The 12,468-nt window shown below is 44.4% G+C and overlaps 1 protein-coding gene across 2 annotated transcripts in view; it reads right to left on the bottom strand.

The window, feature by feature from the left end:
- Positions 1-12,468, bottom strand: part of si:ch73-22o12.1 (nectin-2) — a 74,521-nt gene that overhangs the window by 15,248 nt on the left and 46,805 nt on the right. The window lies entirely within an intron of this gene.

Genomic DNA, 12,468 nt, shown 5'->3' with positions numbered 1-12,468 from the left:
GCGTACATGTGCATGCTTGCCTGTGTGTGTGTGTGTGTGTGTGTGCGCACACATGCATGCATGCACTGAGCCGACTGTGTGTACACAAGTCATTATTAGAGGTTTAGTGTGTGCTCACCAGTCAGTCAGGCTCCAGTCAGAGGAGTCAGCTTAAGGGCTCATAGTAGCTCCCTGAGGAGACACTAAATACCATCAGCCGTTTAAATCCATCCATGACCATTTTAAATATGCAGCACACACTCACTCCATTTTTAATAAGGGCTCTGAGCAAGACAGAGGGAGAAAGCAGGAGAGACAGAGAAGGAGAGAGAGAGGGAGTGAAAGAAAGGGGGCAGACGGAGGGGAAAGGAGGAGAGACAGAGTCTGTTGCATTGATTTCTTGGCAGTTTGGCACCGGCCCTGATTCGCCTGGAAAAGCCACAGATGTGTCAGAGGCAGTTAGGCATGCGAGGAGAGCGGCGACACACGTACACACCCAACTCAGTCACATGCATGCGCACACAGCACACAGGCAGACAACATATAGACACACATACTCATGGAAATGCTCATATATAGAGAGAGAAGACGCGGCGCGCACTTGAACTATCGGCAAGTGTATGTGTGGATCACCGGGCATGATGCAAGGGGTTGTGTTGCCTTTCGGGGGGGGGGGGGGGGGGGGGGGGGGGGGGGGGGGGATGAGTTTCTCTTAGAAGCCAGAGTCAAAAATAGGTATTATTACACACACCTAGATGGGCAGCATTTCTCCTTAATCCCTGGCTTAATTTAGCTTAAAAAACGTGTCCGCTCTGCTCAGCTTTCAAAGCACACCTGACTGTGTGCGGGTGCATGCACAGCCCAGCAGAACAACGTCGGATGTACATTTTCATCTCTGGGCCGATGAGACATTAGGATCAAAGTCTGGGACTGGGGAGAATCAACCTATCTATGCTCTGAATCCATGAGCATCCTCCTGAGAGACTACCTGATTAGCTAGGCATTTGTGGCCTATATCCAGCGCGATAAGTGAAGGGAATATTGATGATAAAGCCTGAGGCAGAATTGTATCTCAGTCCTCTTGTAGATCACAAAGGCACCAACTAATGGCAAGTTTAGAGTCTGATTCCTGCTGGTGTCACCTGTGCCACTGCATTGCAGCGCTTCATAGATGCTTGCATCAAATGCCAGACCTTTTGATCCAAAAGAGGCATATTTGCGAGTAAGTGATGTTTTGTAATATTTATTTGTTCACAAGAAGGACAATATTTCCACTGCAGAATATCTTTATATACATGAATCCTAACTGCAAAAATACTCCTGCTGGAGACTGGTAAATATTTAAACAAGTAATTTTACATTTACTTTGTAGAAAATTTCAAACCTAAGGAGTCTATAACCTTGGAGTTTACCATCTATACTCTTGTCTCATTAAGCGCTCAGTTAAAATTAGGGCAACATCTACCTATTATTTTCATTACTGATAAGTCCTACCATTATTTTTTCAATCAATTGATTGATCTTGATAAAAAATTTGAAAGGATTAAACAATTTGGCGATGAAATTTTTCTTAAGCCTTAAAATTGATGGCTCTGTCAGACCGACAGCCCCAAACCAGACTGTAAATTGTCACATATGATTAAGAAATGCAAAAGCAAATCCCCACAACTGAGAGACAGGAACTCGATAATGTTCTCCATTCTTGCACGAAAAATTGACTGAAAAGATTAATTGATTAACACGATAGTTGATGATTACATGTTCTGTTGATTGACCAATCACTCAATCAGCAAATTGCTTCAACTCTAGTTGAAATGAATAATAAAGCTTAAGAGTTTATTGAAACAAATTCAACCACTTGCCTGGATTGTGGATATTTCTTAAGAAATAGATGGAAGCATACTTCCATCCATTTTCCACACGTAGTTATGAACTTAATGCATTCTCAGAATCTAATGGTGGAAAAAAACAGGTGTGCAAAGCACTCAACACCACTTTAGTAAAGCTTGTATGTCAACAGTGTTCAATCAGCAGGAATGATGTCATTCTCAGTTAAAATGGAGCAGTACCTTGCATAACAACATTTCCTGTTTCAGAAAACAAACAAACACACACACACAAACACACACACGCACGCACACACACACACAGGCCCGGTCCCTCCTGCCCCCAGGCGACAGGTGTGTCACAGCAGCGTGGCAGGAAGCTGGTGATCCCATCTGACAGTCTGAATGGCCGCTTAGTCAACTAGCTGGCTGACTCACTGACCAAGAGGATAAGAGCTCAGTCACCGTCACGGCGGCTGCATTGTGTAAATGCGGGGCTATTCTCAAAAGAAGAAAAGGGTGAACGTGTCACTCAGTTTACAGAGAGACACGTGTTGAGATGCCCAGACACACAGAGACACCCCTGGCATCCGGGATGTAGATTAGACATGGTATGTTTATTACCCTCTGTGTCACAGGCGAAACCAGTCCCGAGACCTCTGTTCGCTTGGCTGTCAGCGAAGACACAATAGGACAGTCGCACTTTCTTTGACGCGCCACTCTGGAATGTTAATCACCGCAGAAGCCCATTATCTTCACATCCTCTTGTTCCCTCGCTCCATTTGTCTTCCTCTACTTTTTAAAACCTGACAAACTCATTGCTCGTTGCTAGAAAGTACCATTGTTTCATTGAGCGCACATGTAGGGGAAGACAGAGACATCAGGCAGAGGAGATAAGAGGAAAATGCAGCGAAGAGGGTTAGTCTGCCCGACCGCTGACATAAATTCAGGATCATAAAAGGCGTCGCTGCAGAATTAATCTGCAAAGAATGAACAAAGAGGTACTGTGGGAAGGTGTGTATGTGTGTGCATATGGTGAATAGGGGTTGTTCTCGAATGCATAATGAAAACACAAGAAAAAGGAAACTTTCAAATGCATTCATAAAGCTTGATGAGAAGCAGACATTGATTTTTATTATCGAGAATTTGTATGTAGCTATAGTATAGAAGCTGTGTGTGTGTGTGTGTGGGGGGGGGGGGGGGGGGGGGGCTGATCAGTGACATACTCCTTGCCTCCGACTCTGCTGCAACGCCCACAGGAAGTGCCACATATATCATGTACTTTATGCATAAGGTTGAATGTCAACACTGGGGCATAATTTTTGGGGGAAAAATGCGAAATGTCACCGAACTCCAGGCTCCGTTTCGACGGACGTCGGGCCTCGAAACACCAGAGGTCGCGCTCGCAGCCAGCAGTCGCCACGCCAGCCGTCACACCAGAACTGAAAGGCTACAAACCGTGGTGTAACGCAGCTGTGGCAGGAGCGGCAGAGGAGGCGACAAGAGAGAAGGGGGACAAGGAGGGTAATGAAAGTAGAGTTGAAGGAGACGGGAAGGAGACAAGAGGACTGTGTTTGCTTTTCTGTTTACCCGACACACATGCATTTGCAAAAGAGGCAACAGAAGAGAAACAATATCACACAGATCTACAAAACGTTATTTAATGCCACAGCTTTACCAGTTTATTCGCCCTAAAGTAGCTAGAGGGCTGGAGGAAATCTCTTATTCATCATCACATACTGCATATTATCTTTCACCTTCTTCCATCAATTAGCTGAAGCTTTATTCTATCAATTGGAGAAAAAAAAGGTTATATATAGCAAAAAATGATTTGGTACATTTTGGGATCTCCTTTTCGACAGTTTCAAAGTTCAGAGAGTTTAAAAGTTTGACTGCACTAAGTGCATTAAGTATTAAAAAGCTTGGTTTACACAAACGATGAAATAAACACATTTTCCCCCCTCTTGCTTCTGGTATCTTGGCAAGAAAATAGTTTTGGTTTGACATGCAAAGTCATCCACAATTGCATTTGCACATGGTATTAATAATCATTCTGTGCGATCAGATCTCAAAAAGGATATTGGTCAGGCAGGGGCGCAATTATTCATTTCTAATTCCTTTTTTTCGAGGGAATACTTTAGAGGTACAGCTGCTTTTTGTAGCTTTTGCCAGGCTTGCGTAAGCTCGCAGGAAGAAGTGAAGTTGACCTTCTCACTGGTTCGGTGGATTTTGAACGGACTGCGTTTACACCTGGCTGAGATCTGATTACCATCTCCAGATGTGCTCTGGTCGATCCAATTGCCTTTTAATAGCGACGTTTTCTGCGTGCATTGACATGTGTTTTTCCTGATCTCGATAAGAATGCTAAGGATTTTTTTTTTCCAGGGGAAAATAGTTACACATTGAAATCTTCCAAAAACGTAGACAATTAAAACCAAAACAATGGTACGGGACAGAATGCTTTTTGTTATTGGGATGAACAAACCCTTTAAAATGTTCTAATGAGTCTTTTATTGTCCTTACAATTCTTATAAAATCATTACACCTTAAGGGTGAATAGAAAAACAACACAAACACACACAGTGAATGCGAGGACTGGGTAAAGAGGACAGAGTGAGAGAGAGAGAGAATAAGTTGCCAGTGATGCAGATATACGGCTTAAATTCTTCCTCCAGGGCAGGAGCCCACCAGCTGAGCTCCCCAAATGAAAAACTACGCCCATTAATATGTATGTGGAGAGCGGGCATCAAGTATTTTCAGAAACACACGCACAGCACACACAAAGAAGGGACTGTGCGTGTCCAAACACAAACGCTTCGGCGATAACAACAGGCAGTAACAGTTACATAAATTAGTTTCATATTCTTGCTTTCAAAAGCGCTAAGTTTGTGCTCATGACCTTTAAGGTTGAAAGGGTGAATAATGAGAAATGGGGCGACTCAGCCAGGCCCGCCCGAGAGGCTGCCGAATGAAGGACAGAGACGGAGGGATGGGTGAGAGAAAGAGATGGAGAGAGAGAGATTGGGGGAGAAAGAAAAGAAGAAATATGACGGCATTGTCGTCTCATTTCTCCTCCCTCCGGCTCCCCCAGCTGTTGTTCACTCTCTCTCTCTCTCTCGATCACTTTTCATTGTCACTCTTCCCTCCCATCACCCCTAACCACTTCTGCTCCCCCACCACCCCCACCGACTGCCCTCGCCTCCCTCGCTCTCTCCCTTCCTCCTCTTCTTTCCCTCTCTTTCTCCATCCACACAAATGACTCAGTGAAACAGGTCAAGTGTTACAAAATTCCCCCTGAAGCTCAACCTGCCTAATACGGGGCCTGGCTCATTGCACCAAGACAAGTAATACGTTGCCTCGTCACCGGAAAGGGGGTGGGGGAGCTAACAACAACACACAATGAATATAAACTCATGAAAATGCCAACAAAAATTTGCATTTGTCCATTATCTACATGAACTAAACACCAAGAGTCAACTGCCTGAAGCCAAATCCATCCAATTTGTTTTCACTATTATTACTGTCTAAAATACAAGATTCGCTATCATTGTGTTTGTCTTCCTATACAAAAAGGAAATCATCACACCCCCATCCTGTTGACAGAGCTGAAACAATACGTTGATTGGCCGGAAAAAAACTAAACCAACCCTACAACTGTTTTGGTTTTTCAAGCAAAATATCCCAAACATCCCCTTGCAGAATTTTCTAAACTGTGACGATTTAATATTTTACTCTGTCTTGTGTGATATTAAATTGAATATCTTGAGTGATAAACTTCTACCCAGAAATAAAAACAATGAGGAAATAGTGTTTTTCACTGATTTCTGACACTTAATGGACCACAGGATGAATCAAAAATAGCCTGCAGATTACTCTAAAAAGAAAGTACTCATTAGTCGCAATTCTATGTATGAATACAAGAGTAAACACTACAGAAGCGACATTTAAACACACACTGCCGCAATCCCTTTCTACCTCTCCCACCTTTCCACACTAATGAATAGCAATTGGGCGACAGAAAACCCTGAAGCACTAGAGTAAAAGTGGTTTTAAGAGGAGGACAGCGGAGTAAAGGGCCTTAAAAAAGGATAAATGGCCAGGAAAAGCTAAAGTCAATGCAGACACTTGCCCTTTAAAACACCCACAAACACACCATGGCAGACCAGGCACTAGACACTGCAATATGCAAGTATGTTTGCTCTGGAGGCAGAGTTGTGATACAGAAATCCAACAGCTCCATATATCAGGATGGTGGGGACCTGTGGAGGATAAACGACCTGCGAGCAGTACCTGGACAGTGAGTGTAATACACAGATAAATAACAGGGAGCTGGGAGCGATATGATGACACACAGACTCCCGGAGAGAAAATGTAAACCACTGCACAAGCACACGACGATAAACAGACCAGAAACTTAAGGAACGGACCAAAGCACGCACTTGTTTGTGAGAGTTGTGTTCGTCTGAAGCTCCCGGGAACGATGGTCGTTTGGGAGGGTAATGACTTAGGGAAACGGAAATGTACTGGAACATAAATTAATCAAACTCCGGGCCCTGCATGCGTGCACCCTGTGCGTGCTCGGCACTGTCTATTTTTGCAGTTTATACCCTATTGTAAGCGCACAACAGAGAAGTTCCAGCTCCTGCACACAGAGGAGAGCATAATTCTCCACTAATGTTTCCGCCCACTGCTCCTGTTGAAGGCAGGACGGTCAGACCACAGCACTGAGGGTGGGATGAAGCAGTTATTACTGTCGAGGTGGCAAAGATCACATCCACATTTGTGAGAGCAATAATCGGCCTCTGTTTGTAAACATTTCACGTAGAGCCCCTTGTGATGCCAAAAGCCAAATTTGAATAACGTTTAATTTCCTCCTCGACGATAAGACCTTTTGTCCTATCGAGAATATTTCATTCCATCACCGGCCTATAAGCTGACAGTTGAAGGGCCAGGGGATGGCGCAGCGTCGCTGTGCTTCGCATGGCAATGGCGAGATATTTTCTAAACACTGCACTCTTTCTCACATTATACACTGGGGTGCACCTCAACAGTGAGTCGGGGCTGCTATCAATGATTTTTCAGGCTGAGGGGTTGAGTGACAGGCGACATTGTTGAATTCAATGAGGACCCTGGAAGAGAGGCACACGGAAAACTAACACATGTAAATATGCACATATGAGTGTAAGGGACAGTGTCCAACAGCCGAGGCTTTCAAAGACTTCACAGCTTGGAGTAGTTTGATGTTGTGTGCGAGTAGCAATAATAAAAAAAAATAATGGGCTAAATCAATCAATCAGTGTGAAAACGACTCCCCTGGGTTCAATAGCAAGAGACTGGAGATGTGTTGGAAATGAGAAGAGAGGAAGTGGAATGATTAGAGAGGATTTTAAACCGTGGGACTGGTTGCACAGCGCTGGCTGTAGTAATTCAAAGCCACACATGCAGGGCCGACACACAAACACACACACACACACACACACACACACACACACACACACACACACACACACACACACACACACACACACACACACACACACACACACACACACACACACACACACACACAATGTCCTTTAACAGATGTACAATGCTCTAACATTTGGTCCACAGCAGACGATGAGAAGATAGGAGCAGCGGAGAAGAGGAACGGGCCGGGGGAGAAGTGATTACAGGGAGAGAGATGTCGCGTGATAAAGATGGCAGACATTCTAAGATGATGAGGCAGTCTGTGGATATAAAGGAGGCGCTAACACACACACACACACACACACACACACACACACACACACACACACACACACACACACACACACACACACACACACACACACACACACACACACACACACACACACACACACACACACACACACACACACACACACACACACACAATTATGAAGTTCTGACAGTTCTCTCCGCACTATGGCTGCAATTTCATGTAAAACAAAGAAAGCGGAGAAGACTCAAACTCGACAAGGGAACCGGCCAGTGCAGATAAAATCATTCTGGACTGCCGATGACGGCTCAGAGTGCAGTCTGCTCCATCACTTCTCCACACTGTGTGTACCAGCACACTACAGGAAACATGTAGAGCTGGGTGAACACAAGTATTTACACACTATAGGGTGATACTAGAATTCTATTAAATATTAAAAAATGGAATATACCATGATATATCGTTTGATATAAAATAAAAAGACAACAATACTATAGTAGTACTATCATATAGTTATATAAGTAGTGCAATGCTATATACAATAATGTAGTGTTAGATATGTTGCTTCTATAGCTACTCCCATAGTAGCTGTCATCTCTAGTGTATAAATTATACATTAATCTGACTAAGTGTATTCTCCATTGTTGGCAGAGGAATTTCCATCATGATGAATGATTTGCTTTCTTATTTTTAAATTTTACTGATATTTATAATTAATCCTTCTCCGATGCAATGCATAACAGTGGAAGGTCAGTCTGATTAAACAATATGCAATTTCGCCTTCATGTCTCACGCAGCGATACATAACATCAGACATGGTTGTCATAAGTATCATGATACGTACATGGTGGAAAAGGCTACCCAAACTCATTTAATGATAGCATTGATGTAATTCAGTGCTAATGCAAATTTCAAAACATGTTGAGGATGAAAAAATACATCCAACAGTAAAAAAATATGAGTTATTCAACAGCAAACAGAAAACTTTTCTGGTTGACTCCCACACACGAGAAGAAAGAGCCTCCATTTGCATGCATATTCCATACTGTCAGACAGGCAAACATCTGCACAGCAGTTATATGCACAAATGAACATGAACACAATCATCCACCATTTACTCGACTTGGTAGTCCCCAGAAGACAACCCCGAGTCCCTTACACCAAATATTTGCAGACATTTTTTGGGGTTTTTTTTAATCATCATATTCATCTCTCATTCTGTATGTTCAGATCTGAGAGTATGCAGGCGTGCATGTGCCAGTGTGCGCATGTACTTTGTAAGAGCTGCCTGTTGAGACGGTGAATTAAACAGCAAGTGCATTTGATCTGCAATGCACTCCAGGGCAAATATACACAAAATGAGACAGACGCGCTCGCGCACACACACATACAGAGGCTTGCATACAGCATCAAAATCATTTCCGTCACAGAATCTATTCTTAGGAGCAGCAACAAACCATTCTTTCCCTGATATAAATCTCTTTCTCACACACACACACACACACACACACACACACACACACACACACACACACACACACACACACACACACACACACACACACACACACACACACACACACACACACACACACACACACACACACACACACACACACACACACACACACACACACAGCTCAACGCTATACTCCCTGGTGGTCGTGATGCATTCACATAATGTTCTTTGTTTTTCATTTTCAAGAACAGGATTTGTTCCAGGATTTGTTCCAGGTAAGTCACCACAGGTAAGACCTTTGGGGCTTATTTAACTCACAAACATGCATGTACTCTGGCTGCATCTTCCATCTGGTCGAGGTTGGTGTTTGTGCAGATGTGTCGGGGTCAGCAGCTTTCTGAAGATGTCAAAGCTACTTTCCCTCAGACAGACAGACAGACACACACACACACACACACATACACACGCACGTACACAGAATGTGTGATCAGTGAGAAGCTAAATCAACACAGCTGCAATGACTCAGTCCTCATCATCCTCCTCCCTTCACTCAGCCGTCTCCACTCCATCTTTTAATCATGCTTCCCCTCCCTCTTCTCTGTTCTTCTTTTCGCCCTTTTGCGCCCTCCGTCCTCCCGAACTCCTCCTCTCATCTTTTTCCCTGTTTATTCAATCTTCCATTAGTCACTGTGAAATTCATACAGCAGCTAGCTCTGTGCAGCTTCTGCCAATGCACGAGGCCTCAGATGTCAGCCCAGCACCTCCTCTTCACTCGCCACACACCATCACACCCTCTGTTCCCTCCGTATAGCACCGCCCTCGCTCTATGGCTCTCTCCCTGCCCTGCTCTGCCCCTCCCGGCAGTTGACCAGGCATGTGCTACCCCAGGGAGAGATGGGCCTCGTCCGCCCAGCAATGCACTGCAATGACCCTGTTACCCCCGGTCCTGTCAGCACGGGACAGGAAAACTAAACGCCCCCTGGCCTCCAGGGGAAACAGGAGCATCCACTTCCCTGGGTGTGTATCTATGAGTGCATGTGTGTGCAGCAGACACACATCTCAACAAACTGAAAGACCAGAAGCCAGAAGATCGGATGTTATTGTTTACCGCAAGTAGAAGAGGGATGATATGATTTCCAATTTCCTGTGATTATTTACGATGTTACTTCATCTAAGCTCTGCTTTCACCTTGCTCGACATGAAACAACACTCCCTTAGAGTTAATACCATTATGATTCAGGTATTCTTCAAAACTCTTTTGTTGAAAAATTTGGTTCATTGCTTTGACAGGAATGTTGCACCTTGCAACACTTTTGTTGAAATTGAGCTCATTACGCTCTTTGTTTACATTAAGGTGCATCTAATCTGAATTGAATAGACATGAATCAGTGCATATTTCCAATAGTGGAAAGAGTCAATAGTGGATGAGTGTTGCCTGAAACAGCCTTCCCAGAATTCACCCAAAACAAAATCGATAAAAGTAACCAAACTGAGGCAAGAAAGTAGATTAGAACGGGTACTCTCACAATCCTTTACAAAAACAAAAACAAAAAAACAACAACCACTGAATGACAACATGTGTCACTGAGAAGAATCTTCCCAATCCGCCATGGTCAGAAAACAAAATTGGTCTCATACACACCAACTCTCCAATTTGTCACAATCTGGTTCAGACAGTGTGAAATTAAGCTGTTTAAAATGTACTTATTCAGATTCAATTTAAATGAAACAAGGAAGTGTGAAAGTGAGCTCTATATATATATATATACACTGCAGGTAGTGTGATGAGATTCATGGTCCATGGAAGACGATTCCAATGGATTTCTGTGATCCTTTAAGTTTTCTTTTAGCAGCTTCACGTGGTGCACATTTGGTTTCGACTGACATGCATCAACAACTGTTGAATTGACATTATGTACAGTTATGTACATTGCATGGTCATTCATGCTGCAGCCATCTTCCTTGTCTTACTATCTTACCTTTTCTCCTTCAGTCTAGTCTACAGCAAATGAACAGTGCTTGGATGGAGTTCGGATGGACTGACTTGGCCAGTGCGATCCATTTTTTCGCCATAAAACCTCCTTAATTGCCGTGTCTCCGTGCTTAGCTGTCACGAGCTCTGTTAGAAGATACAAATATTCCAGTGACTGTAAGACACGCACAGTCGGAGGTTTGATGATTCACTACAGGCAAGAGAGAGAAACGCTAGGTGCTTTAAAGCCAATAAAAAATATGCAGGAATCTACTTGCATAATTGGGGTCGGAGGCGGACACTGGCTTTAATCCCAGTGAACGCCCAGGTCACTACATCTATCACTCAGACATCCATGCAACCGGCCTGGCCATTCATCACTCACTCTGGGATTTATTAGTCAGGTCTGGAGCCAGAGGGTGAGAGGTTAAATGAGGAGCACTGTGTTCGCAGTTATCAGCATAGAGAGGGTCCCTCTAATCTCCCCACACCCACCGACGCACCCACCCCCACAGACACACTCCGATGTTTAATCAACACTGCCACAGCATAGCTGCTGGAGCTGAAGTTCAATATACAGCTATGCAGACATGTATGTGTGAAATCACACACACACACACACACACACACACACACACACACACACACACACACACACACACACACACACACACACACACACACACACACACACACACACACACACACACACACACACACACACACACACACACACACACACACACTTCCACTACAAACAAAACATTCTATGGAGATCAAATCTGTCTGCAACCCAGTAAGGCTCGCAGTGGGTACCTAAACACATGACCATACTTCTTTAGCACACTGCATGACCAAAGAACACACTCACATGCTCACTCTGTCAAATACGGCCAGGCACACACGCACACACAACTTGGAATAAACAGGGCCACTACCAGCTAGCTGGATGGCCCAGGGGCACTGCACCATGTCTCATCACTGTAAGCTAATGTTCAACGCAGCGGTAGTGCTTGGCGTAGCTGCTGTCACTTTGGCTTCAGATCCAGGTTATTGTTCGCTCGGTGTTCATATGGGCCAGGTTCCGCGTCACGGGGTCCCTACTTTCACGTGCGGCGCATACCGTACCTTTTTCTGTGAAAAATGCAGACAAAAGTCCCGCAGTGTGCACACGCTTTAACTCCCATCTGCAGCCTAAAAGCATTTCTGCTGTGCTTGAGTCAGTGGAGTCAAAGGAGTCGGCGTGTGTCTCTGTGTGTAAGTGCTCTCCATCTCACCAGCCTCAAATCCAAAGCAATTAGAGAGGCCAGATGGTGGGCTGGACTCACAGTAAATAGCTGTGCATTGACAGAAGAAGCTTGCAACAAAAATTAACTGTGACAAGGAGCCAGGATGACACACACGCACATACACGATGGCCTCATCGAGGACACACTGCCATAGACCGACTGTCACCGTTGTGAGGAGACAGCAGAACTGGACTGAATGGTACAGTGGGGTGTTTTTGTAT

The sequence above is a fragment of the Scophthalmus maximus genome, chromosome 1, assembly GCF_022379125.1.
Source record: "Scophthalmus maximus strain ysfricsl-2021 chromosome 1, ASM2237912v1, whole genome shotgun sequence".
Classification (NCBI taxonomy): Eukaryota; Metazoa; Chordata; class Actinopteri; order Pleuronectiformes; family Scophthalmidae; genus Scophthalmus; species Scophthalmus maximus.
The sequence above is the reverse complement of the archived record's forward strand: the minus strand, read 5'-3'. Positions and strand labels throughout refer to the sequence as shown.